Source organism: Cavia porcellus, unplaced genomic scaffold, assembly GCF_034190915.1.
Source record: "Cavia porcellus strain 051 isolate PalLab524CR breed Dunkin Hartley unplaced genomic scaffold, mCavPor4.1 scaffold_7, whole genome shotgun sequence".
NCBI classification, from domain to species: Eukaryota; Metazoa; Chordata; class Mammalia; order Rodentia; family Caviidae; genus Cavia; species Cavia porcellus.
Window position 1 is genome coordinate 34189532 of NW_026947490.1, and position 26528 is coordinate 34216059.

Genomic DNA, 26528 nt, shown 5'->3' on the forward strand with positions numbered 1-26528 from the left:
GGCCCTTTGAAATCCTGAGTTCTGGTAGATTTGGGCAATGAAATGAAGTTTACCATTTACTCTTTCTCCTAATTTTAATGTAAGTGGTATTCATGACTAGGTAGTGTCCTTTTTGATAGGTCAAATGCAGAGTACATTTCATCACTGTGAAACTTTACTAGATAATTCCAAGAAAGTGGGCTGGCCATCTTTACCAAGAATTAAGGTGTTATTACAGGAGAGTTTCAGAAAATTTAGCTTCCAGCAGTGAGGTCTTGAGTGTAACTCATCCCCACACATCTGAGATCACTGATTGAGCCACAGGAGTTTGGGTAATGCTAAGAGACTCTGGAAATTGAAACATGGTCCCTCCCTGTGCACATTCATCTAGAACTATTTTGAGAAGAAGCAACATTATTGTGGAGGAAACCTGCCCAGAAGAAGCCCATGTCATTGCTCGAGGTGCTCTATGGGCTCAGAGGATGAGACTGCCTGGCTTCCTCATGGGTTTGATGGGTGCTGAGTACCGGGTGGTGTTGGGTCCAGCTCACAGTCCTGGGTGCACAGAGCAGTCTTTGTACAGTCCCGGCAGGAGGAAGGGGAGGGATAAGAGCCCAAAACTGTATCCTTGAAGGCAGCACCATGGCATGTGCATGGGTTGGCAGCTGTGGGGAGGCTGTCTGCTCAGGGAGCTCCTGTCACACCCACTGTTTGGTGCTTTTTGTGCTGTGGTGCCAGATATAAAAGAGCTATCAGTGAGATAGTTGTACATAAAACCATAGTGGAGTTCAGAGACCAGGGTTCCTATTTGTGTCAGCATGGCTCACCACTCAGCATCACATCATCCCTAGGGGAAAACAAGGCTTATCCAAGCTAGTAGATAGTCATGACTTCTTGGGAGAGCAGTGGGTCAGGCTTAAGGAGGAAATGCAGAACCATTCTCCCCTTCCTGTCCATCAGTGGTTTCTTCATTTACACTCCTGCGAGGTTTTTCCCTAACTCAAAGCCTCTTTATGTCCAGGGCTACCTTGTGTTTGGGCAATGTACAGCTCACACCAGCATGTATACAACAGATCTCTCAGAACTCAGATTTCACTTAGGTCACTGGTCAAACCTGACCCAAGCCTCTCTTGAGATTTTGTGTGTTAATAATACTGTGTGCATGGTAGAATAGCCTAAAATATCCCGGATTCAAACAATAGAATAAAAATGTGGGATTAGTTGTCATCATTCTCCCACAGAGGTTCCTCTCAGACTCTGCAGCAGGAAAGCTCTTTATCTCCTCATCCTGGATAGGATGCAGAAAAACAGGTAGCTCCTGGTCTTCATAGGAAACTTAGTTTCTAGCACTGGGGCTTTCTTGTCAGAGGGGTGATTCCAGCTCACCCCAAATACCAGACTCTGAGTATCACAGGCTATTGCAGGAGACTGGCTTAGCACAAGGCAAAGCCATTTCAGCTCCTGAATAGAATGGGACTCTCAGTCACAGATATCTTGCCTGTGAGCTGCCAGAAGATTCACTGGAAAGCCTTCTGTGTCACCTGCACCTGGCCCATATCTCCCAACTGGAAAGCTCTTCGTGTTTGAGCAGTGAACAAGGACAGGGAGGACATAGCACATCTCATACAGGATCCAGACAAAACAATATCTTGGAGAGACAATCCGCTCAGGAGTTTACCCGTGTCCATGTGGACCCTGCCCTTCATGACTGTGCCTGATCTGATTGAACTCGGGCCCAAAGGAACATGAACTCAGCCTCCCTAGGGTACCCTCTGTGTCAGGCTTCTCCACTTCTCTTCTACTGCTTTTCCTTTGAGGATTTATAGGACATTGGAGGCTGACTCATTGGAGGCATGATCTTTCTTTTGCAAGCAGGAGATAGGAACTGATAAGAGCTAGAAAACAAACAGGATGTGATTGTCTTAGCTCCTGGTCACACTCTAAAATGTTTACTGCCTGAAGCCCACACAGGAAGATGACCAACTCCTCACCACACCATAGTGGGGGCAGGTGCATGGAAACTTTCAGATGAGGTCCACAGTGCAGCAACTCTAACCAAGGCCACACTGAACCACTTACCAAAGAATCCAAATTCATGCACACTGCACCTCCCATAGGGATGGGCCTGGAACCACAGGGTGACATTGCTATATACTCACTGGCCTCTCAGGGACCCATATGTGATTCTGCTCCTCCAGGCAGCATTCTCTTGCCACATCAATATACTGATGAATATCCAAATATTGACAATTTACTAAATAAATGTGATCTATTTACTACATACAGCTTCTCCTTAAAAGATTGCAGTTAGTAGAGGAAAACAGATCAGAAATAATTTCTCAGATGAAAAAAGAAATTACAAATATTATGGAAGAAATGTTGAGTATATCTAAACAAGATTTAGATAAAAAATAGAGAAACATAAGAAAATGCTGGAAAACTTGATTAAGCAATATAAGACAGAATTAGAATGCATAAAACAGATTCAAAGGGATATTTAGGAAATTAAAAACTCTATTCAAAGCTGGCAAAACCACTTGAATGAAAGTGAAGAGAGACTTTCAGACCTTGAATACAGAATGGAAGCTGAAAAGAGCTGTTAAAAATAACGAAGAACCACAAAACCACAATTTAACAGCCGCAAGACAATAAAAGAAATACAATATAAGACTAGTAAGTGTCTATGAGAAAAGCAGGAGTAAATGCATATGACATACAAAGATCATTTATAGCAATAATAGCAAAAAATTTCCAAACAAAGGGAAAGAATCTGATATATACATAACTGAAGCATATAGCACTCCAATTAGCCATAACCAAAATAAATCTTCATCTATACATATAATAATCAGGATATCAGAAACTAAGAAACTAAGCAGAATAATAAAATACTAGAAGCCATCAGAAATGATGAACAGATCACCTATGAAGGAAAGCCTATCAAAATCATGGCAGAATTCTCAACACAAACCTTCAAGTCAGGAAGAACTTGGAGTGAAGTATTTCAACTCCTGAATGTAAACAACTTTCAACCCAAATTGATGTAACCTGCAAAACTATCTTTGAAAATTGATGGAGAAATAAGATACTTTCAAAAAAAGATGACTGGAAAAGTCTTGGGCAGATGGCGGCTTGATAGGTAACAAGGTAGAGAGGTTCTCTGAGAAAAACAACTCAGATGCTAGAATTTAGCACCATGGAGAAGACCAGACAAAAAGAGAGGGATTCTCACGACTGAGGAACAAACTGAGGAAAAAAGAAAAAGAAAAGAATAAAGAAAGTAAGGAGGGAAAAACATGGATGAAATGTTGGAACCAGACGCTCACACTGGGGCTGGTCCCACACTGAGCTGGGTGCGCCTTAGAGTCAGATGATCCACTGTCATGCTGATGTCACAGTAGCACTGAAATCCAGAGTTGGTAAGTCCAAGGCCTTTGGTAGGAGGAGCAGCACAACAAAGAATGGCACCATGTGGAGAGTTGCATTAATCCGTGGTGAAGGCTGGGAATTGGATCCCATGGAGGAGGTGACCCACTGGATGACATATTGGAGTTGGGCAGGACAGGCCTGAACCTGGAATCACAGTGGTGTCAGTCAGCTGCTCCTGACCCAAAGAGGACTAGTTGGACCTATGTGGGCTGGGTCATGCCACTGGTCGGGACCCAGTGGCCAGGGACGAATCTGTCCTGAACCTGTGATGTCTGCACACCACAGACTAATGTGTTGAGACACTCGCTGGTTGACTGGCTCAGAGGAGATGGGACAGCCCACATCATCCCTGTGTGCACCTCAGATCAATAGTAAACTGTAGAAGGCAGCAAACCCCTAGCTAGCAAGCTTCAGAAAAACCATAGGCAATGCAGAAAGGCCTGAGACCTTCACCATACATCTGTCTGAAAGAAACCAGAAACATGACAAGAGAAAGAAACAAGAAAAAACCTTTAGCCACTGACCCAGGGAAAATAAGTTCAGGAGAGGTATATACAGAAGAGATCAAGGGCAATAATCATGCAATATCAGCAACAGCATCAGCAGAAATAAATACCTTAATGACCTCATAGATGAACGTAAAACTGAAATGCGAATTCAAGTGAGGCAAGGTATGAAAAGATTAATAAAAGAAATGCTAAGCCCCTCTCAAGAAGACACAGATGAAAGAATGGAGGATCCCTGAAAAAGAAGAGAAACTTTTAATGAAGAATATAAACAAAATCTAGAATACATGAAACAGATCCAAAGAAATTACCAGGAAATTAAAAACTCCATTTAAAGCTGGAAAAATTCCTTGACAGAAACTAAAGTTAGACTTTCAAAACTTGAAGATAAACTTTCAATGTGTGATCATGAAAGGAAAGATGTCTGAATAATAGGAACCAGGAAGTAACAATACAAAGGCTAGAAGACTACAAGAGGAAATATAACTTAAGAATAAAAATGTGAGCAAATAAGCAGAAATAAAAAAAAATTACAAAGGCTCTCCACAGAAATAGTTAAGAACAACTTCAAGCATAGGAAAAGGAAATGATATCCAGATAAAAGAGGCACACAGAACTCCAGCCAGCTACAACCAAAACAGATCTAACCCAGATATATAATAATCAAGATCCCAGAAATTCATCACAAGAACAGAATACTAAAAGAGGTCAGAGAAAAGAAATCACGTATAAAGAAAAACCCACCAAAATCACGACAGACTTCTCCACACAAATTATCAAATCAAGAAGAGCCAGGAGCAAAGTGTTCCAAGCTCTGAAAGAAAGTACTCTCCAACCCAGATTGATTACTCTGCAAAACTGTCTTTCAAAATTAATGGAGAAATAAGATGTTTCCATGACAAAGAGGAATTGTGGGAGTTCATGACAACCAATCCAACCCTACAAAAAATACTGAAGGACATTCTAGAGAGACGGAAAAAAAAAATACCAGGATTTCAGCAACAGTGGCAGCCAGCCTCAATGAATGGGGCAGACAGTGGAATGAAGAAGAAACATAGACAATCAGTAGTAGAAAAATAGCATAGCAGAGATGAGGCAGAGAAGGTTGGCTATAATCTCTAATATAGATGGCCTTGATATGCTAAAAAAAGAAATACAAGCAGAGTAGATCAGGAGAAACAGTCCACTGAGATACTCTGAATAGGAAATACACTCAATCTGAAAGAGGGTTAATAAACTGAAAGTCAAAGATGAGAAAATGATGCTCTATGTGACAGGAAACCAGAGAGAAATAGGGACAGCTCATGCAGCAGCTGCAGATAGACTGGAAAGTCATGACACTTTTGTGCAGTGGAGAACTACTCAGTTATAAGGAAGGCAAGCCTTGAGGCTGTAGTAGGTAAAGGAATACAGCTCAAGATCAAGCTCAGGGTAAAAAGGTTCAGCACCGCTTAGGTAGATAATGGGTTTCCCCCTAATCTTTAAAGGAGGGACCCAAAATGTGCAATGCACACTGAGAAAGAGAAACGGCAGAAGTTGTCAACAAAAGAAGGCAGAGGACATTGTTCATAGTGTATCAGATTTTAAAATCCCTTTCTGTATTGCCTATGGTTTTTCTGAAGCATGCTGGCTAAGGGATTGCTATCTTTTCCTGCTGGCCTGAGATACACACAGGAACAATGTGGTCTGGCCCATCTCCTCTGGCCCAGTCAACTGGTGAATGTCTTCAGCACATTTGTCTGTTCTGTGTGGATGTCACATTTTCTGGACTGTTCTGTCCCTGTTTCCTGGGTCCTAACCCAGAGAATGACCCAGCCCTAGCAGTTCCCACCACTTTTCTTTGCGCCAGGGGAGGGTAAATAATGCCACTCAGTTCTTGGTTCAGGCCTGTCCTGTCCAACTCCAATATGATGTAAAGTGGCTCACCTCCTCCATGGGACCCAATTCCTAGCACTCAACACGGATTAATGCAGCTCTTCACGTTTGTTTCACTCTCTGTTGTGCTGCATCCTCCCACCAAAGTCCCTGTACTCACCAATTCCCAATTTTTGTGGCTGCAAGTTCAGCACAACCTTGAATCATCAGACTCTAGGACACCCCAGCTGTGTGTGAGACTGGCTGCAGTAAGAAGGTCTGGCTCCTTTCTTCTTTTGTTCCTTCCTTTCTTTCTTTCCTTCTTTTTTCTTTTTCTATTTCCTCAGTTACTTCCTGGGTCATGAGAATCCCTCTCCTTTCATCTGGTCTTCTCCATGATGTTAAATTCTAGTGTGTGAGTTGTTTTTCTCAGAGAAGCTCTCTACCCTGCTACCTATCAAGCCACCATCTTCCCAAGACCTGTTTCCAATGTTTCATTTCTATTGATTTTGTTCTGTATTGTTTTGTTTAATCTTATTATACCTGATGGTATGAGCAATTCTATTGAAGATTGCAAGAGGCATTATGGTAACCATTGCTGATCACCTTGTATTTTGTTTTTACGTCATGTACTGTGTCCGTCATTTTGTTTTGACTGACTCTGTTTTCATTTGTTGTATTTGGTTTTATTCTCTTCAAAATAAAAAAGAGAAAAATCAGAGTGGAATACTATATATATATATATATATATGTATATATATATATATATAATAAACTTAGCAGATGTTCATAACTATAGCACCCAAAAGTATCTAATACACATTCTTCTCATCATCTTATATTTAGATCTCTAAAATTGATCAGAGTGTGGGTCAAAAATAAGCCTTAAATGTTCAAAACAATTGAAATGATTTATTGCATTTCATCAGGTCATAATGTGATAAAACTAAAAATCAGAAAATACACAAACATATGAAGAATAACGAATTTGCCTTTGAATGATCATTGAGTCATTGGAGAGAACTTAGAAAATGCAAACCTAGGAAGCAGAGTGGAGCAAATGACTGATAGGAAAGAACTAAAGTATATTATGCACATGCACACATTTGCCAAGATGGAGCCTACTCATCTGTATAAACAACATGCACTAATCAAGGACTGTGAAAAATGTATACAGTTACTAGAAAAGTAAATTTACTTGTGCATCACCATTGTTACCAATAAGCAATGGCTATGTTATGGTTTGTCTAGTCACTATACTTCTGTTGCTTATAAAGTGTGGCAGTATCCTCACATAACTCATGTGTACCACATTTCTTGATCTTCTCCTTTTCTCCTTGTGTAAATTTACTCTCATGTTTACAACACAGGGGCATTTCTCAGAATGTTTGCATATGGTTAAGCAGTGTGTTACCATGTATGCAGTCTACAAGAAATTTGCATTAAACCTGATGATGTAATTATGCCATTGTTAGACAAGGAGCACTGTTTATGCACTATGTGTGCACACACATTCTGACATTTGTGTGTAGGAGACCACATCATTTGTGTAAAATGTACACTTTAAAATGTGCACAACAACATTCGCTCATGATGTGGTTCTCAGACTTTCTCTATTCCTAGGGGATGGATGACCATATATGCAATTGTTATGGTTGATACATTGTGTCAACTTGAGGTTAGAATTTTAACTAAGAGACTCCGCAGGGAACCAGGATCTTCACTTTGCAAACATCCTGAGACTGTGCAAGAGGAGAGCAAGCAGATGGTGTCATCACTACACCTACCCCGGAATAAGGGTAGCCTGGTTACAGTATAATGGAGGAGAACAGGTTCATCCTTCCCTTATCTCCTCTTGTTGCTTTTTCTGTCTTCTGCTGTCTGGAAGTGTTGCCCCTGTGCAATGCCACCCTGCTTTGGAGCCAGCTGATTATGAACTGAAACTTCCACAAACTGTGAGTCAAGTAAACCTTTCCTTCCTTCATTTTGCATATTGGGTATGTTGTCTAAGCAATGAGAGAAAAGGAAGCAAGACAGCAGTTTATAAGATATTCATTTTAAGGAGAGTGAGGTAAACATTACACATAAAACGTAAAAGAATCAAGCATACAAATATACCATGAAAACATTAGGCTAACCTAAATGAACCAGACCAAAAATGATAAATACCGTACAATTACACTTTCATATATTGCCTAGAACAATGTCTTAAAAACATGAGATTACCTACAGCTTAATAGAGACTTAAGACTCAGGAAAACATGGAGGTGTTATTCAATCAGTGTAGCATTTCTGTTTGAGATTGTGAAGAAAGTTGCAGAAAGGGAAAGGCAAAACTAATTGTGGTACTATAACAGCACTACACATAGGGTGGATGGGAGAGTGGAGGGGCTATCTCTGGTTGTTAATCTCTTATGTAGCTTTACATTTTAACCTACTGTTGCCTTTCAAACTAAAAACAAAAATCCCCACTAGTAAGTAATATCTGTAGTGATCAGCTACTCTAGATATTCCCAGGGGGAAGGACTGTGAGAGGATGAGAAAATAAAGAGACAAAGCTGGGGTCCTGTGGAGCCCTTACTGCTGAAGGGAGAGAAGGAACTGCTCAACCCTGTAGTACCTTTATACCCTCAGAAGAAGGCTGTTAATTTCAAACCCACTGCCTAGCAATCTGTTTGCCTGGCTGGCCTGGGCCTCTTGCTTTCTTGGTGCTGGAACAGCTTTTTTAGGGCTCTCTGTGTTTTCTGGACTGGGCTTGCTTTATCCCCACACTTGCGGTCAATCTCCAGCTTCAACAGCTCCCTGCAAATATCATAATGTATTATCTTTTATTGACAGTTTTTCTATTTTTTGTGAGGGGTGACTGTGGAATGAACATGGAGAGCACTAAGTTAGGTCACCAGCTCTTCTTGACTTATTTTCCAACAGGGTCTTGCTGAGTTCCCCAGGCTGGGACCAAGTTTGAACCCTCTAGGCTCAATCTCCTGAGTAGCTGGGCTTACAGTGGAGGGCCTCCATGGATGACTAAAGGGCATATCTTGCTTGATGTGAGAGCTCAGAATGAGACTTTCTCATTTTGTATTTTCCTCAGCAAGTTTGCTATAATAATTTTTGTGGGTGATGAAACATGTTGGGCTTTTTTCTCTTTTTGTACTTGTGAGACTTGTCTGTGGAAGTTTGTGATTTGATGTACTTTGCAAATGTGAAAGAAATAACTAGCAAAGATTATTGGGCAATTTTTTAATCACAGGCTCAACATACTCAACACACACGAGACAGTCAGATTTTCTGATTTTGTTTATTTCCCACTTAGTAAATTGCACCTGTGGGATTTTGTCCATTTCATCTCTACTTTATTGCACACTGGCATAAAATTATTCATAATATCCTGCTGTTACATCATAAAACACATGTGGGATCTATTTAGATGTTTGCTATTTTCTAATATTGAAATGTGTGTTAACTATTTAAACCATCATTATTAGCTAATACTATTTTTATCTTATGTGATTTAGAGTTATTTCACATGCTTTTTCTAAATTTATGATATTGTATTTTGGTTCAAAGGTTCTTTAAGAGTGTTTGCCACAATATTCATCTTAATTTTGTCATTTTCTATCTGTGTGGGGTCATGCTGTTGTCAACATTATGATTTATTTCACAATCCTCTCCCAAGATTTCATTTCTAATTCACTCATCAATTATTGATGTATCACTGGTTTTATTCCAGCACACACAGAGGGGAGCTCTCTCTGATGACAGACTCAGGTGAGTCTGGGAAGATTCCAGAATCTCTGTAGGTCTCTGTGAGGTGTCCCTGACTGAGACATCACTTAGTCTCTTTTGGGATGGCTCTAGGTCTACTGGATGCCAGATCAGTGTACACAGTGGGTTCCTCTGAGCAGGCCCTAACCTGGGAGATAGTAAACACAGCTGTCCCCTGGTTGAGCATCCAGTTGCTCAGCTGAGTATAGGTCACACCCTGAGGACCCTCACATGCGGCAGCCAGTAAGGAAGAGTGGGAGAGGGTAGGTTTTGCTTGGCTTTGGGGGAGCCTGGGCACTGAGGGTGGGGTAGGGTGGGACTGACCTAAGGATCCATCAGCCTGTCCCCCCTCCTGCCCATTCTTTGTGTCCAGGAGCTCCCCAGCGAGTGCCAAAGGAGGGCACTGAGTGCCCTCTGGGTGCTGACTGCTACACCTCAGCATACATCACTCCCTGGGGGTCCTCATCAGCTGGGCTCTGCAACAAGGGCACAGAGACAAGAAACAAGGTCCCCTGGGTTCCACATTGGTGTCTTCCAACCAAGTTCCCCTATGGTGGCCAGAGGTATCTTTTAGAAATTAAACCATACTCTGTTTCTTCCTCATGGGCTTTCATTGCCTTCCTAAGTCTTGGAGGGTCTGGCAGATTTCTTCCTGCAGTGCTGCCTTTGCATACTGACAACCCAACCTTGATTCCTGAGCTGTAGCTACAAGGATCATTGCTCTAAAGGAGCCTGTTTCTGTCTCAGGACCTTTGCCCTTGTACTGTGCCTAGAGTGCTGGCACATTGGAGGTGCACGTGGCTCTCAGCATGCAGTCTTCTGCTCAGCAGTCATCTTACCAAGGTCTTACCTTGATTATCCCTGGCCCTCCTGTCCTCTACCCCATTCTCTGCTTTATTTTCTTTCATAGCTCTGTGCTCAGCCTCCTCCTCGAGTGGGCTCAGAATGGGAGGGGACTGTGTTCACCACTGTATCTGCAGCTCCATAGTGCCAGGTAAGGAAGGAGCCCCCCGTAAATGGTGTGTGTGGCAGCTCATTCACTCGGGGTCCTTCTGAGACCCAGGAGCAGGGAATAGCCACATAGAGGCTGAGGGCCAGGAATTGGATAGAGGAAAGGGATGCCAAGGTCACAGGAATATAGCCCAGCACATGGTCATAACAAGGGAAGGGAGTGCTCAGTTGTAAGGCACCTGAGAGCTGAGCGGTGGTGACCAGAGCAGAGTCCCTGGGCTTAACTGGGAGACAGGAAGTCCCTGTGCCCTGGATGGGATCGGGTCTCACCTCAATGTTGAGCTCCACTCTGTCCTCAGGCTTTGTATTGTTCACTGTGGCATCTGCATGTACAGAAGAGTGGTCAGCTCTTGGCCAGTGTCCTGGGTACTCTCACTCCCTCAAGCCCTGCCGTGTCCAGCTGGAGACACAGAGCCAGGCACTGTATGATGTCCCCAGGAGCAGTGTCAGAGTTCAGACTAACTGAACTCTGAGCCCCAGCTTCCCCTGCCCCTGTGATGCTGAGACCTCGGGGCATCTCCCATCCCCACCCATCTTCCTCTCACAGAGATTTTCTTCCTGGGCTGCAGTAGCTTGGCAGGAACTGGAGATCCCTTGGGGTGTCAGGATTCTGTGAGGGCAGCAGACAGGGGATTCAGGGTTCTCAGACAGGAATGAGCTCCTCTGCAGGCCTCTGTCCCTGGGCGCTGGCTCTATGGAACTGTAGGACATGGGAAGTCACTTCTCTCTGGGCCTGTAGATGGACAAAGTCTTGGCTAGGAGGTCAGAACCATACATTCTGCAGGCCATGCAAGGCTAGAAGGAAGCCTTTGACCCCACGGACTAGGAAGCCTATGAGGCCTGAGGAGGAGAAGCGCAGACCACCCCAGAGACTCCCCCTGGGACAGGCACCCATTTTTGTGCTGGATTCTCTTCTGTGAGGTTCTGCACAGGAGATTCTGCATAGACTTCTTCCCTAGGATTGGTTTCCTGGGGGACCACAGCACCCACAGTTTCCTGGGTCTCACCCACCCTGCTCACCTGCCTTCCTACTCCTTCCCTTGCACCAGTATCCAAAGAAGAGGAGAAGGAGGAGGAGCACAGAGGAGGCCATGGAGACCCTGATCACAACCTTCAGGTTCCCTTGCAGTCCTAGGCCTAGGCTGCTGCCTTGAAAGAGGAAAATTGTCACTTCATTGAGCACCTAGTGTGTGCCAGCCCACTTTGGACCTTTGCATCCCTCACACTCTCACAGTGCTGCACATGGGATCACCCACCCCCTCATGCAGTTTACCTAGGAGGAAATGGAGGCTGAAAGAGGGGAGTTGCCAGCCCAGGGAAACCAGCAAGAGGCCCAGATTTGGATGAACCCATGGAGCTGGACTTCTGCCCTGTTCTCTCCGGCAGAGCTCAGCCTCCTGATCTGGAGGGAAGGAGCTTGGACATCCTGCCCTGGCCCTGTGTCTTCCCCTGGACATCGCCACTGTCACTGTGTGGAGAGACAGGATAATGGCAGTGTGGGGTCCTGGAGGCTCCCATTGGAGGCCACCTCTCCAGGGATCACAGCAAGATCAGCCAAAAGAGCAACTTGAAGTTCATGGCCAGGCCTCTCCTAAACTGAGGCCACACAGGAGGGGCTGGTCTGAGTCAGCATCTCCAGAGAAGGCTGCAGCAGCCCCACAGCTCAGCCCCTGTCCGTGATCCCTCCAAGCAGTGCCTTCACTCTGGATCCTAGGGCTCGGACTCTGGTGTGAGGGGCTGCTTCTCAAAGTCTCCTGGGATAAGAGAGGAAGTGAAGGCCTGGGCTCCCTGCCCATGTCAGCTGTGCTCTTCCCCCATGCTGGACCCCAACATCTCCTTCAGCTTTGAAATCACCCCATGCAGCACCCATTCTGAGCCTGTGGGCACCTGGGTTCCTACCCTCTTCTCTGCCCCTGGACAGCAGTGGAACCAAGATTGGAATCAGGACTGAGATGTGCTGAGCATCTCCAGGCAGCCTGGACACAGAACACTGGGACAGCGCCAGAGACTCCTGCTGTGGAGTTGGGCACTGAAGGTGGCAATGAGACTTATCCTGGGGATGAGAACTCGAGGAAGTGCGGAGTGGGCTGCCTTGGGAATGGAACTCTGCCCTCTCCTCTCCCTGTGCTGTGGCTTTTCCAACACTGGCTGCTGCACACGGAGTGCATTCTAGGCAGGAAATGGGTGGTAACAACATGCCTTGGAAGAGTTCGCCTTTGGCTGGTTTCCCCAGTGCTCCTCATATGCACCCTGTGCAGGGCAGCCTTGGGAGACCCTGAGCTCAGTCACTACAGGGGTCACAAGCAACTCACCAGAGACCACAAGCTCCAAGGGGCTGATTAGGCAGTGACAACAGATATGGAGCTGAGTGCTGAGAGCCATAACACCTGTAGGTCCCCCTGATGGCTGAGCTTGCAACTCCCACAACCAATTCTGCTTAGGACTGCTGAGCTCTGGACTCTAATCTCACAGGCAGGTGGGGATGCACTAGCCCTTCCTTGGACAGAAGAATAGTGTCCATCGGAATCTGTGACTGACACAGCAGGGTCACATTCTCTCCTGAGGACACCGTGGGTCCTGGCTGCACCAAGAGGGAGGGTCTGGCAGGGAGCTGTCCTGGAGAGAAGGAGGTGGTGAGGGGCTGCTCCATCTTGTTCTGAGCTGAGGCCTTAGTGGGGCTGTCTCTGAGGGCCCTCGCCCTCTGTCTGTCTCTGCTTCCTCTCACTCTGCCCTTCCTCACCTCCCCTGTGTCTCTATCTCCTTCCTGATACCCCAGCCTCATCCTTCAGCAGACCTTGTGTGGAGTCTGGGTCCCTGACTGAGTCCTGGGCTCCTCACCTCTGATGAGAATGTCCAGGGAATCAATAGGAACCAAGGAATTGAAGGAGAGGCAGTGTCAACCATATAATGTATAGAGGCCCCCATGGAAACCACTCCCAGGCCCATGGGGAAGTCAGCCTAAATATGCCCAGTCTGGGGCTGCTGGCCAGGGCACTGTGTGAGAATGTCTCCCCCTTTGTTAGACAGAGTGATCTGAAATAGCCGGGGTCAGAGCAAAACCTGAGGGTCAGGTTGTGCCCAGGGTGCCACACAGAGCAAAATCTGAGGGTCAGGTTGTGCCCTGGGTCGGAAGAGAGTACTTCCTGGACAGCACTAGAGGGAGGAGGAGCCAGACTGAGGGGCTGCTTCCTGCCACACCCTGGCCCTCCTGTGCTGCCCTGTGAGTCCTATTGAGGTTTCCAACCCTGTGGACATCCTGACCAAAACTCTCTTCTAGGAATCCTCTGTAGTAGGGTCCCTGTCAATTATTTAGGAATGAAACCTGCTTGGGTCTATGCAGGCACTTGCTCACCTGATACAAGCAGCTCCAGGGCATCACTGGGCTCTGACAACATGTTTGGTTCTGTATTGTAACAGCCGTAACAACGGAATGTCCACCTCTGCCTGGGGGTCACAGGACCCACAGGGAACATGGCGTAGGCCTGCCCACTAGGGTATTGCTGTGAGTCCAGAGTCCAGGAGAGCTTGTCTCCTCCTTCCTTAGTCAGAATGAACTGGTCAAATACCAGCTGTGCCCGACACCAGAGGGTCACATTCCCTCCTGAGTCCACCACAGGGCTCCGTAGGGCTGAGAGGCTGGGTTTGCTGTAGAATCCTAGGAGAGAAGGAGGCAGCATGTGAAATGGACCCACACCTCCCACACTGTCCCCAGGGCTGGGCTGTGAGAAGGTACACCCCTGTGAGAAGGTACACCCCTGTGAGCAGACCCCTTCCGGAGGGCAGAAGCTGTGGCTAAGATCCTCAGTGTCCTCTCACCTGTTACCAGCAGCTCCAGGGAATCACTGTGCTCTGACTGGCCAGAGGGGGCTTGGTAGTAACAGCGATATTGCCCTGCATGGTGCTGTTTCACAGATAGGATGGAGAATTTGGCCACATCCTTGAGTTGCATTGACGTTTGTCTTCTCCAGATTGATCGGCTTCCCTCTTTGTACAGTACATATTCGTGGGCCCCTGGAGTCTCCTCACACCAGAGGGTCACTGCTTCTCCTCGTGGTATCACAGATCCTGGCTCAGCCCAGAGCCTGGGTTTGGGCAGGGTACCTGCAAGGAAATCACATCTGGGTCCCAGCGCCACCTCCTCCTCCCCTTACATCCCAGTTCTCATCCCGAGGACCCTCAGGCCTCCCAGCACCAGTCCACAGTTGCTGCGCTCCACTCCCACTGCAGTAGCCCCTTGTGCCCAGGAGGAGGAGGGACCTATGACAGCTCAGTACACACTCACCTGCCTGTGCTGGGGTCCTGGGACCCAGAATCAGCGCTGGAAGAAAGCTTCCTGTGAGAGGTTTGCTCTGGAGCCTGAGCAGGTCCTCTGCTCCCCAGAGCCTCCGAAGCCCTGGGTCTCCTCATGGACTAGAGCCTTGCTGTTAGTTCCAGACTAGGGTTCCCATCCCCATGTTCCATTCTCACCAATGCAGAGCAGGGCTGTGAGGGTGGTGATCATGGTGTCTCCTACCTCCAGGCGAGGCTGTGTGAATAGAGGAGACCACAGTTTTCTTTCACAGCTGGGCATTAATTTCTGCCTTTCATAAGGTGGACACATCATGAGCCCCACAGGAAGCGGAACTGACATCCAGCAACACCAGCCTCCTTTTTCCCAGGTCTCAGCCAGGCTGTTCTCCAGACTGATTCGGAGTTTCCCATCTTCCCAAGTGTTCCTCAGTGATCCTCACCTCACTGATGGCCAGGACACAGCAGCTGATACACCCAGAGCCTTCACCTCGGAACTGCTCCAGGGCACAGTCACCCTGGGCTGGTCCTTCCTCTCAGAGCCTCCCATGGGTCTTTTCCCTCCCTCAGCTCTTTCTTCTGCACAGCAAGGTCATCCTTACAAGACCACCTTCCTCCATCCCTGGAGATGCTCTGGGGAAGATGCAGATTCCTGCTGCAGGTGGAAGAGAGCAGAGCAGCAATGAGCCGTGACAGGAGGAACCTCCATGCAGGTCAGGGGCAAGGAGCAGATACAACCACATCAGACAGCCTGCAGGGGGTTAGGGAAACTCAGGTGATTACGAAGGATTGAGGCAGGGATTCTCAAAGGAGAAGGAAGTCAGTTGTATTAATGTGATTGAAGATCAACTCTGGCAGGTTTGAACTTGCTTCTTGTGAATTTTTCTAGTTCCTTGGAGTTGCTTGATAAATTGTTTATTTGAAGTCCTTCCTCTTTTTTACCAATCCAAAAAAATACAATTTATGACTTTAAACTTTGTTTTTTAGTTCTTTTGGTTTACTGTGTGCAGTTGATCATAAAAGAAAACTATCCAGAACACAGGAGTATACTAAACATTTTCCTCTCCAGTGATCAAGAGCCAAGGCGAAAGTAATGTCTTCACTTTATTAGCAGTGTAGGTTTCTCCACTGGGAAGACCTTCTAACCCAGCATCCCTAATGTCAGGCTCAGGACTTGCACATTTCCTGTGTGAGGTCCAGAGTGCTGGAGGCCACTTACTGTGCTCCCCTTTGCTTCTTAGGACGTGGATTCCACCCATCAAAAGGCAGCATCTAGTGACTGTTTAAATCTGTAACACAAATATTTATATCTGGAATGTCTGCAGTTATATCCTCTATACCTGCATCCATTACTCCAGGAAACACACTCGACCTGCAGAGCTATCCCAGTTCCCTGTACCAGAAGTTCTGAGGGGATTTTCCCATGTTGTCAGCCCATCAGCACCCACTGCAGTGCTGGGCATAGCCCCCCACCCAGCCTTCATCCTGTGTCACACGGCCCCATACTCCCTTCCCTTCTGAGCTCCTGGTGAGCTGGTGGCCTTAACCTGAGAACAGGATTATGGATTTTCCAGGTAAGTCAGTCAGACATTCTGAGTCCTCAGACAGAGGTGCTGTGAGCTCAGTCATCCCATACTCAACACAGGCATCAGACCCAGTGAGGAAGATTTGTTGCCCCCTCCTCAGTTGTTTGTCTTTATTGTTCTTTTTTGTGCTGGGGACAAAATAAAGCATACCCACAAGTTAAGGAAGAAAAGTTTATTTTAGTTCTGGTGTATAGATTTCAGTTCATAGTCAGCTGATTCCAAGGCCAGGTGATGTGGAAGAGGAGAAAGTCTATGGTGTGGTGGGCAGGAAGCAGTGAGGGGACTGGAGGACATGAGCTTCCATCCCATGCTCATAGTGACCACCCCTTCTCTCCAGGCTTCACTGTTCAATAACACACGTGGCTGTAAACCTATCAGTGGACAATTCTAGTGCACACAGCCATGATCCAGTCCCATGATCCAGGCTTCTCCCCAAAGCCACACTTGTGATGCCTGAGTCTTTGGGGTCATCAATTAGACCCCAAACTGAGGTATGTTCAGACCCTCTTACAGTGGATGAGGCTTCTATTCCTCAAGATGCAAGCTGTGCAGGTTCAGGATAAGTGACAGAGCTTACCTGCTTCAGCCAGGCGAGCTCTCACTGATCCCAGCTGGGAATGACACCCAGGGACCTCTGACCACTGGGGTCAGTGTTGATGGGGAACAGAGCACAGTGCTCCTAGTGTGGACATAGAGGATCACCCAGGGTGGTGATGGTTGTGTGTGCTGAGGAAAAGATTAATATTTGTTTTCTTTTTCACTGTTAACAGGTTTCATAAACTTTATTAGATTTTACTGACAAGTTTGTATTTAAATTGTGTGAATTCCAGTTACTATTGGTTGCTTGGATCATTATTCTCTACTTTGTCAAAATTAATGCCATTATTATGCAAACATAAATGACTGAATGTTTTGAGTTTTTCTGTTTCAATTTATTTAAGGCTGGTGTATGTTATTGAACACTTTGTGATATCCTTGGCTGAGTCTTAGTTATTGTCAAAATTAGCTTGTTAAATACTCAGATATGTTGGTGTAGTCACCTCGCACCACAGGGTGAGGTGATGTGTAGAACACCTCAGGGTCCCATGCCAGACCCCCAGGTTATATGGTCTTTAGCTGAGTTTGCACGGGGCAGATCCTGTCCCTTCTGAGGCCCCACGTGCCAATGCTTGCTCAGTGAGGTCTGAGATTTCTCCTGACCTGGTGGAAGACCAGGTAGGTGTACACACTAGGCACAGTTACGGGCTCCTGTTCCTGGGAGAATGGAGCTGTAGTTTCTCCTGTCTGGGCATAGGTCAGTCCTTGGAGACCTTGAGTCAGCTGCCTGGGAGAGGAAAGAGTGGGAATGAGAATGAGGGTGTAGGCTGGAAAGGCCTGGGAAGCTACAGGTGATGGAACTCACCCACCTGTCCCTCTGTCAGTCTGCTGCTGAGGGTTTGTCCCTCAATCCAGAAAATGCCTTGACTTGGGGAAGAAGGGGAAATCCCCCACATCTCCAACTGGAGGCATGCACCTCTATGTAGGTCACTTTCTGAGAGTCCTGGTGCTCTGGCCTCTACAGCAGTGACAAATGCTGCTCCTTAACTCTGCTCTACACCATCAGTCACACACACACACACTCTACACCATCAGAGTGCCAAGTGGTTAGGCTCCCTCTGAGGCTCTCAGGGTAAGGACATGGTGCTTGGTACATGAAGGGAGTCTGCTTACTGGGACAGTGGCTCAAGTTAGCTGGAGCTCCCAGCTCTGAGATCTCAAGTGCACTTGGTATGAGCATGGTGACTGCTTCCCTGAAAGGAGGCTCAGGGTCCTCAAACCAGGAGGCGCAGGAACACAACGGGCCCGTGGTCCCTGTGCTCCTGTCTGAAACTTCATATGGGCCAGAGCTGCCAGAGGGCCTCTGAGACACGGTGACCTGTGATCAGAGCAGTGTGACCAGAGCACAAGAAGCGGAACATGCAGTGGGAGTAGCATCCCCTGGTGGATCGATCACGAATAGTTCAGTCACCTGAGCTAAGGGCAGCACTGGGAGTGGCTGTGGAACTGATCTAGGAGTGGAATCTGGAAAAGTAGGGAAGAGCAGGCAGGAGACAGCCTAGAGTGCTGGCAGGGAGGAATTTAACTGGGGTTCTGGTGAGCATCAGAATCTGGGCAGAAGTGGAGACAGTGAAGGTGACACTCAGGAGGCTTCAGATGGAAATAAACACTGTCTCAGGAAGTGGATCGAACACTGCTTTTTCAGTAGTTTGGAGGAACTGTTGACTTTTTGTCAAACTAAAATTTAAACAGCTCATGTATGCCAAAATTTGAAAGTGTGGCAGAAACACTAAGAAAAACCCATATAGGATCAGAAGAATGTATTAAGAAATGTGGAAGAGAACCTATAGAGAACCTTGAAACAAATGGTAAGAAATTCCCTCCCCAAACAGATTTGACCATTGTGTTTTTGGGTCAGGTCATTGTTGCTCACAGGGAGGAAGATGACAGTTGGGAAACTCCTACCAGTGGAAAATTGGTTAACACGTTTTCCCCACATACAATAATTGGCAGCTATGCTTGTGTATACAGGGGAAATGTTGAGCACAAAAAGGTAACAATGTTCTTAAGATGTAATCTGCGATCTCTTCTTGATCACCCTTGAAAAATATAACAGCACATATACTGTTGAGAGGCTGGCTGTATAGTGCTACAAAGCTAAGAATATTTGTTCCTGGTGCAGCTTCCTCTTAACATCAAGTGAGCCGCACCAGGCCCAGCTCCATGCAGTGTCTGGGAGAAAAGGGATGTGGACTTCTCTCTGTCCCTCATCATTCTGTCCTCTGCAATGTGGGCTGTGTGTCTCCTGCAGCATGGGTGGCCGTCCTGCACACAGCAGGTTCACAGTGTGTGAGGATTCCTCTCTGCCCACTGACCAGTATGTGACCCTCAGACACAGACCTCAGACAACAGAGGAAGCACCATAGTACTATTGCACCAGGGAAAAAGAGAGTGACTGGATTACATTAGAGGGTCCTGGGGTCCATACAGTCTTCCTCTGTTGGGGGTGGACATCAGTGCAATTCCCCAGCACGTGTTCCAGAATCATCCTCTAACAGAATCTCTGGAGGAGACCTGGCTCAGAGAGGTGAATGGGAATCTTGGGCCTCAGAGCACCGATGTTCCAGGCATGAGAGGCCAGCGAGATCAGGAACTGAACAGTGAATTGTGGTCCGAGGGCCACAGACACAGTGGAAATTCAAACACCCACCTAACTGGGCTGAGACATGAAGGGAAACTGTATATTCCCACTGAGTGCCCCAGAAATATGGGGAATTCCATGGAATAAAAACTGTGTGCTAATTCCAACATTGAGGGAGCCCCTAGTTCAGAGTAGCAAGCCAGAGCTTGTTCTGCACAGACACTGAATCCAGGGAAAGAGAGGGATGAAGGGAACCTTGGGAAGTCAGCAGAAACCCACTCCCAGAGCACACTGGGTGTAGAGAGCAGCCATGGCTCCCTGTCTACAGGACACCAGGCTCAGAACAGGTTCACAGCCTCAGCGGGGGGCAAAATCTCCATCCCAGAAATTTCCAGGAGGGAAGGAGTTCTGAGACAGTGCAGGAGGGATGGATTCTGCTTGTTACCTGACACCAGGAGACAAAGTCATCTTGCCACCAGTGTCAAATGTCTTGGCCTGTGAATCTTTCATGTGAGTCCCAGATGCATGAAAAAATGGACCTGTGACTTTAAATACCCACCATTGACCTAGAGTAGGAAGAAGATTGCCACAAAATGTCTACTTTGTATTCTTTGATACTGTGATTTGAGCAACTATTTCCAAGATGATAATATGTAATCTATTAACAGGTGATTTCTTACTGTTATTTTTTTTGTAGTTCTGTATTACATGTACCCTTACACCGCTTTGTTTTGTTTTGTTTTGTGTTTTTCTCTTTTTCCTCTTAAATAAAAAAAAAGGTTTTCTCAACAGGATGAAAAACACAAAAGCAGATGGATTGGAGAAATGTATTAATTGCCAAAACTGAATCAAGAAGATGTAAAAATTCTGAATAAACAAATGTCAGTCAATGAAATTGAAAATGTAAAGAAATCTTACTAACAAAGAAAAGCCCAGGTCCTGATAAATTCAGAGCTAAATCCTACAAGAAATTTAGAGAAGATTTAATGCCAATAACCCTCAAACACTTTAATGAAATTGAAAAGGAAGCAGTTTTCCTTACCTCATCCCTGATACCAAAACCAGAGAAAGACCCAACCAAAAAGATGGAACTATAAGCCAATCTCTCTAATGAACACACATGCAAAAATCCTCAATAAGATATTAGCAAACAAAATGCAGTAAATCATCCAGAAGATTACACACTTCTACCAAGTGGGACTTATCCTAGAAATGCAAAGATGTTTCAAACACACAAATAAAAAAATGTAATACACCATAACAACAGAGCTAAAGACAAAAATCCTGTGATCATTGCAACAGATGCAGCAAAGCTTTTGACAAAGTCCAATATTCATTCTCATAAAAAAACTGTACAGATATATGGTCTTCACCTCAATCTGACAAAAGCCATCTATGACAAAGTAACAGCCAGCGTCATACTAAATGGACAAAAATGGAAAGCTTTCACTCTACAATCAAGAGCAAGATAAGGATATCCACTATCAATACTCCTATTCAATATAGTGCTGGAAATATTAGTCACAGCAACTACATAAGAAGGACATAAAAGGAATAAGGATGGGAGAGGAAGGGGGTAAATGATCATTATTCACAGGTGACATGATATTCTACATAGAAGACTCTAAAAACCCCAGCAGAAGACTACGAGATTTAATAAACAAATTCAGAAACATAGTCAACATTCAAAAATTAATAGCATTTCTGTACACAAACAACAAACTCACTGATAGAGAAATTAGCATGCCCTCAAAATGAAATACTTAGGAATCAATCCAAGAAAGGGAATAATAGATCTATACATTGAAAATTACAGTACTCTGAAGAAGGAGATCAAGGAGTACATTAGAAAATGGAAAGATGGAGCCTCTTTGGGACTCTCGCACTGTCTGGGTGCAGAGTAAGGGTTGGGTGGATCTGGGGTGCCTGTATCCACCTTCCCATGTGTCTGGAGGACTGTGGAATTCTAAGCAAGCAGGCGAGCACCACCAGTTCCAGAAGCCCCATGGCCTGTGGTAAGTGCCCAGTGCACTCTGCCCCAAGCCCAGCCTGTTCAGGACCCTTGAGCCTTCCAGGTGCAGTGAAGTGGCTAAGTGGGTCCGAGGCACCTACATTCGCCTCCCCATTCTGGCTGCACTTGGAAATCTGTGGAGTTCCAAGAAAGCGGGTGGGCGCACACTGTTCCTGGAGCACAGCCTATCTGGAACTACAGAGTTCTAAGCAGGCAGAAGACCACTGGTTCCAGAGGCCCAGCGGCATGGGGGAACTGGGTGCCAGCATCCCAGGAGCTGCAAACATAGAAGTGGATTTCCAATAGATGCTGAGGAAGCTTTCAAATAACAATTAAAACACAGAATATAGGAAAATGACAAAGCGGAAGACCAAATTACAACCTCAACCTCCAGCCCATCTCAAGAAACCCTAGGAGTGGTGTATATAGAAGAAAATATATGCAATACACCTCAAATATCAGACATAATAGCTAATAAACAAGCAACTCCGGGAAGCTTTAAAGGAATTCAAAATCAAAATAATCTCCCAGGTAAAAAAAGAAATGACAAAAGAAATGAAAGAGATTCTGAATATATCCAAAGAAAACACAGTTAAAAATTGGAAGAACTAAACAAAAAGATAGAATCCCTAGATGAGCAATATAAAAAGCAAACAGAATACATACAGTAGATGCACAGAGATATACAGGAAATCAAAAACTCCACTGAAAGCTGTAAAAACCGCCTCACTGAAAGTGAAGATAGACTTTCAGACCTTGAGGACAGGATTGCAGCCAGTGAACAGGAAACGAAAGATCTATTAAAAATAACAAGGAATCAGGAAACAACAATTCAACAACTGCAAGATGGCACAAAGAAAAACAACATAAGATTGATAGAGATTAATGAAAAAGAAGGAAACAACATAAAGGATGTCAAGAGGATATTTAGAGAAGTAATAGCTGAAAATTTCCCAAGCATGAGATCAGAAGCCAACATCAGGTTCAGTGAAGCCTACAGAACCCCAAATGGTCATAACCAAAACAAAACTACACCCAGACATATAATAATCACCATCCCAGAAATCCAACACAAGAATAGATTATTAAAAGCTGTCAGAGAGAAAGGGCAGATCACTTATAAAGGAAAACCTATCAGAATCACAGCAGACTTCTCAGCACAAACAATAAAGTCCTGAAGAGCATGGAGTAAAGTATTCCAGATCCTAAAGCAAAATGATTTCCAACCTAGACTGATATACCCTGCAAAACTATGGTTCAAAATTGATGGTGAAATACGATGCTTCCATGACAAAGAACAGCTGAAGAACTTCATGAACACCAAGCCAACCCTGCAAAAAAATTGAGAGACAGTTTAGATACACAAAGGAAAAAACCACTAAGCAAAGCAGATAATTAAACAGAACAGAAAGATAAAGATGTAACAGCAGAAATATAACATGTCAACAATAAAGCAGCATATAACAGTTATAACCATTAATGTAAATGGCCTCAGTGCACCAATTAAAAGAAACAGTCTGACAGAATGGATCAAGAAAAAAAATCCAACCGTATGCTATTTAAAGGAAACACATCTAACCCAGAAGTATACTCACAGACTGAAAGTTAAAGGATGGAAATCAATACTTCATGCAACAGGAATCCAAAAAAAAAAGCAGGAGTAGCCATTCTGTTTGCAGACAATGAGAACTTTAAACCAACAATGATCAGAAAGGACTAAGAAGATCACTGCATACTCGTTAGGGGAAAACTCCAAGAGGAAGAGATAACTATCTTAAATACATATGCACCAAACTCCAGAGCACCCAGTTATATAAAACAACTATTAACAGAAATAAAAAATCAAATTATCAGTAACACAATTGTAACAGGAGACATTAACACACCATTGACACCAAGGGACATATTAACCAGACAGAAAATGAGAAAAGAAATAACAGAACTGAATCACACCTGTGAACAAATGGACTTGATAGACATATACAGAATGTTCCACCCAACAACATCAGAATACACATTCTTCTCAGGAGTACATGAGTCATTCTCTAAAATAAACCATATATTACCTCACAGAACATATTTAAACAAGTGCAAAAGAGTTGAAATCATCCCTTGCATGTTATCAGATCATAGCGTTCTGAAATTAGAAATTAATGATAAAAGATACTGCAAAAATACCACAAAAGGATGTAAACTGAAAGGGAATTGAAAGGGAAGTAATCCTTTCTAGGTCATTTCTGGAAGTAAATTTTACTCTAGTACCCAAACCTGAGTAATCAGTGGATCACAGAGAAAATTAAAGAAGAAATTAAACAATACCTACAAGAAAATGAAAATACAGATACAACTTACTGGAATCTGTGGGATGCAATGAAAGCCGTCCTCAGAGGAAAATTTATTTCACGGAGTACCCACATCAGGAAAACAGAAGGAATACAAATAAATAACCTGATGCTACATCTCAAACTACTAGAAAAAGAAGAACAAGTCAAGCCCAAAGCCAAAAGAAGAGAGGAAATTATAAAAATCAGAGCAGAAATCAATGCAATAAAGACTAAGAGAACAATCCAAAGAATCAACGAGTCAAAGAGTTTGTTCTTTGAAAAAATAAATAAAATCAATAAGCCCCTAGCCAACCTTATTTTAAAAAAGGAAGAAAAAGCTCAAATTAATGCAATAAGAAATGAAAAAGGTAAAATCACTACAGACTCTACAGAAATACAGAAGATCATCAACACCTATTTCCAAAACCTCTACTCTCAAAGGTTTGATAACACAGAAGAAATAGACAGATTCCTAGAAACATATGAAGTACCAAAGCTAGATCAAGAGGACATAAAACTGCTGAATAACCCAATCTCTATTAATGAAAATGAAAATGTAATTAAGTCCTTACGTACAAAAAAGAGCCCAGGCCCAGACGGGTTCACTGCAGAATTCTACAAGAAATACAAAGAAGACTTCATGCCGACACTCCTCAAGCCATTCAATGAAATTGAAAGGGAAGTAATCCTTCCTAAGTCATTTCTGGAAGCAAATATTACTCTAGTACCCAAATCTGAGAAAGACCCAACTAAAAAAGACAACCATAGACCAATCTCCCTAATGAACACAGATGCAAAAATCCCCAATAAAATATTGCCAAATAGGATGCAGCAAATCATCAAGAAGATTATACACGATGACCAAGTGGGATTCATCCCAGGCATGAAGGGTTGGTTCAACATATGTAAATCAATAAATGTAATTCACCATATCAATAAAGCCAAAAGTAAGAATCACATGATCATTTCTATAGATGCAGAAAAAGCCTTTGATAAGGTCCAACATTCATTCATGATAAGAACTTTACAGAAAATTGGAATAGATGGTCTTTATCTCAATATAATAAAGGCCGTATATGACAAACAAACAGCCAGTATCATACTAAAAGACCAAAAATGGAAAGCCTTTACTTTAAAATGAGGCACAAGAAAAGGATGTCCTTTATCACCACTCCTATTTAATATAGTACTGGAAATACTAGCCAGAGCAACTAGACAAGAGAGAGAAATAAAAGGGGTAAAGACAGGAAATGAAGAAGATGTATTATCAATGTTTGCAAATGACATGATACTCTACATAGAAGACCCCTAAACTCCATTGAAGACTCTTAGATATAATAAAAAAATTCAGTAATATAGCTGGATACAAAATCAATACTCAGAAATCAATAGCATTTCTATACACTAACAACACAGAGAGAGAAATAAGAGAAGCCACACTCTTCACACTAGCAAGCAAAAAATGAAATATTTAGGAATTTCTCTTATGAAAGAAGTGAAAGACCTATATAGGGAAAATTATAATACACTGAAAAAGAAATTGAAGATGATCTCAGAAAATGGAAAGACATCCCTTGCTCATGGATAGGAAGAACAAACATTGTAAAAATTACCATTCTCCCAAAAATGTTATACAGATTCAATGCAATCCCAATAAAAATATCATCAACATACCTTATAGATCTAGAAAAATCACTCCTAAAACTCGTCTGGAACCAGAAGTGACCTAGAATAGCAAAGGCAGTTCTAAGCAGCAAAAGGCAAGGCAGGAGACATCACAATCCCTGACTTGAAGTTATACTACAAAGCAACAGTAGTAAAATCAACATGGTACTGGAATCAAAACAGAGCCAAAGATCAATGGAATAGATTAGAAGGTACAACCACAACTACAAATACACTCAACCACCTTATGTTTGATACAGGAGCCAAGCAAGTTCACTAGAAGTATGACAGTCTCTTTAATAAATGGTGTTGGAAAAACTGGCTCTCCATTTGCCGAAAACTAAAACTAGACCCATTCCTATCACCATGTGCTAAACTAAAATCTAAATGGATCAAAGATCTGAATATTAAAATACAAACACTAAATCTATTGGAAGACAAATTGGGTAGAAACCTTGAAGACATAGAGGTAGGTTTAGAATTCATGAACAGGACTCAAACCACATGGGAAATACTTCCCAGAGTCAATAACTGGGATTACATCTTATTAAAAAGTTACTGCATGTCAAAAGAAATCTCCAGCACAGTGAAAAGAGAACCCACAAACTGGGAAAAGATCTTAGTAAACTCCCCCTCAGACAAGGGACTTTTGTCTAAAACATATAAAGAATTTTAAAAAACTCAGAGCCCCAAAATTCAAAGATCCAGTCCAAAAATGGGCATCTGAGATGAATACACAGTTCTCAGATGAAGAAATACAAATGGCAAATAAATACATGCAAAAAAGTTCATCATCATTGGTCATTAGAGAAATGCAAATTAAAACCACACTGAGATTTCATCTCACTCCTGAAAGAATGGCCAGGATCAAGAAAACCAACAACAACACATGCTGGAGAGCTGTGGGGAAAAAGGAACTCTCCTACACTTTTG

At 44.0% G+C, this 26528-nt stretch overlaps 1 pseudogene; it reads right to left on the reverse strand.

The window, feature by feature from the left end:
* Nucleotides 1-10451: 10451 nt before the first annotated feature.
* Nucleotides 10452-15045, reverse strand: LOC100724080 (leukocyte immunoglobulin-like receptor subfamily A member 6; annotated as a pseudogene).
* Between the last annotated feature and the right edge of the window lie 11483 nt (nucleotides 15046-26528).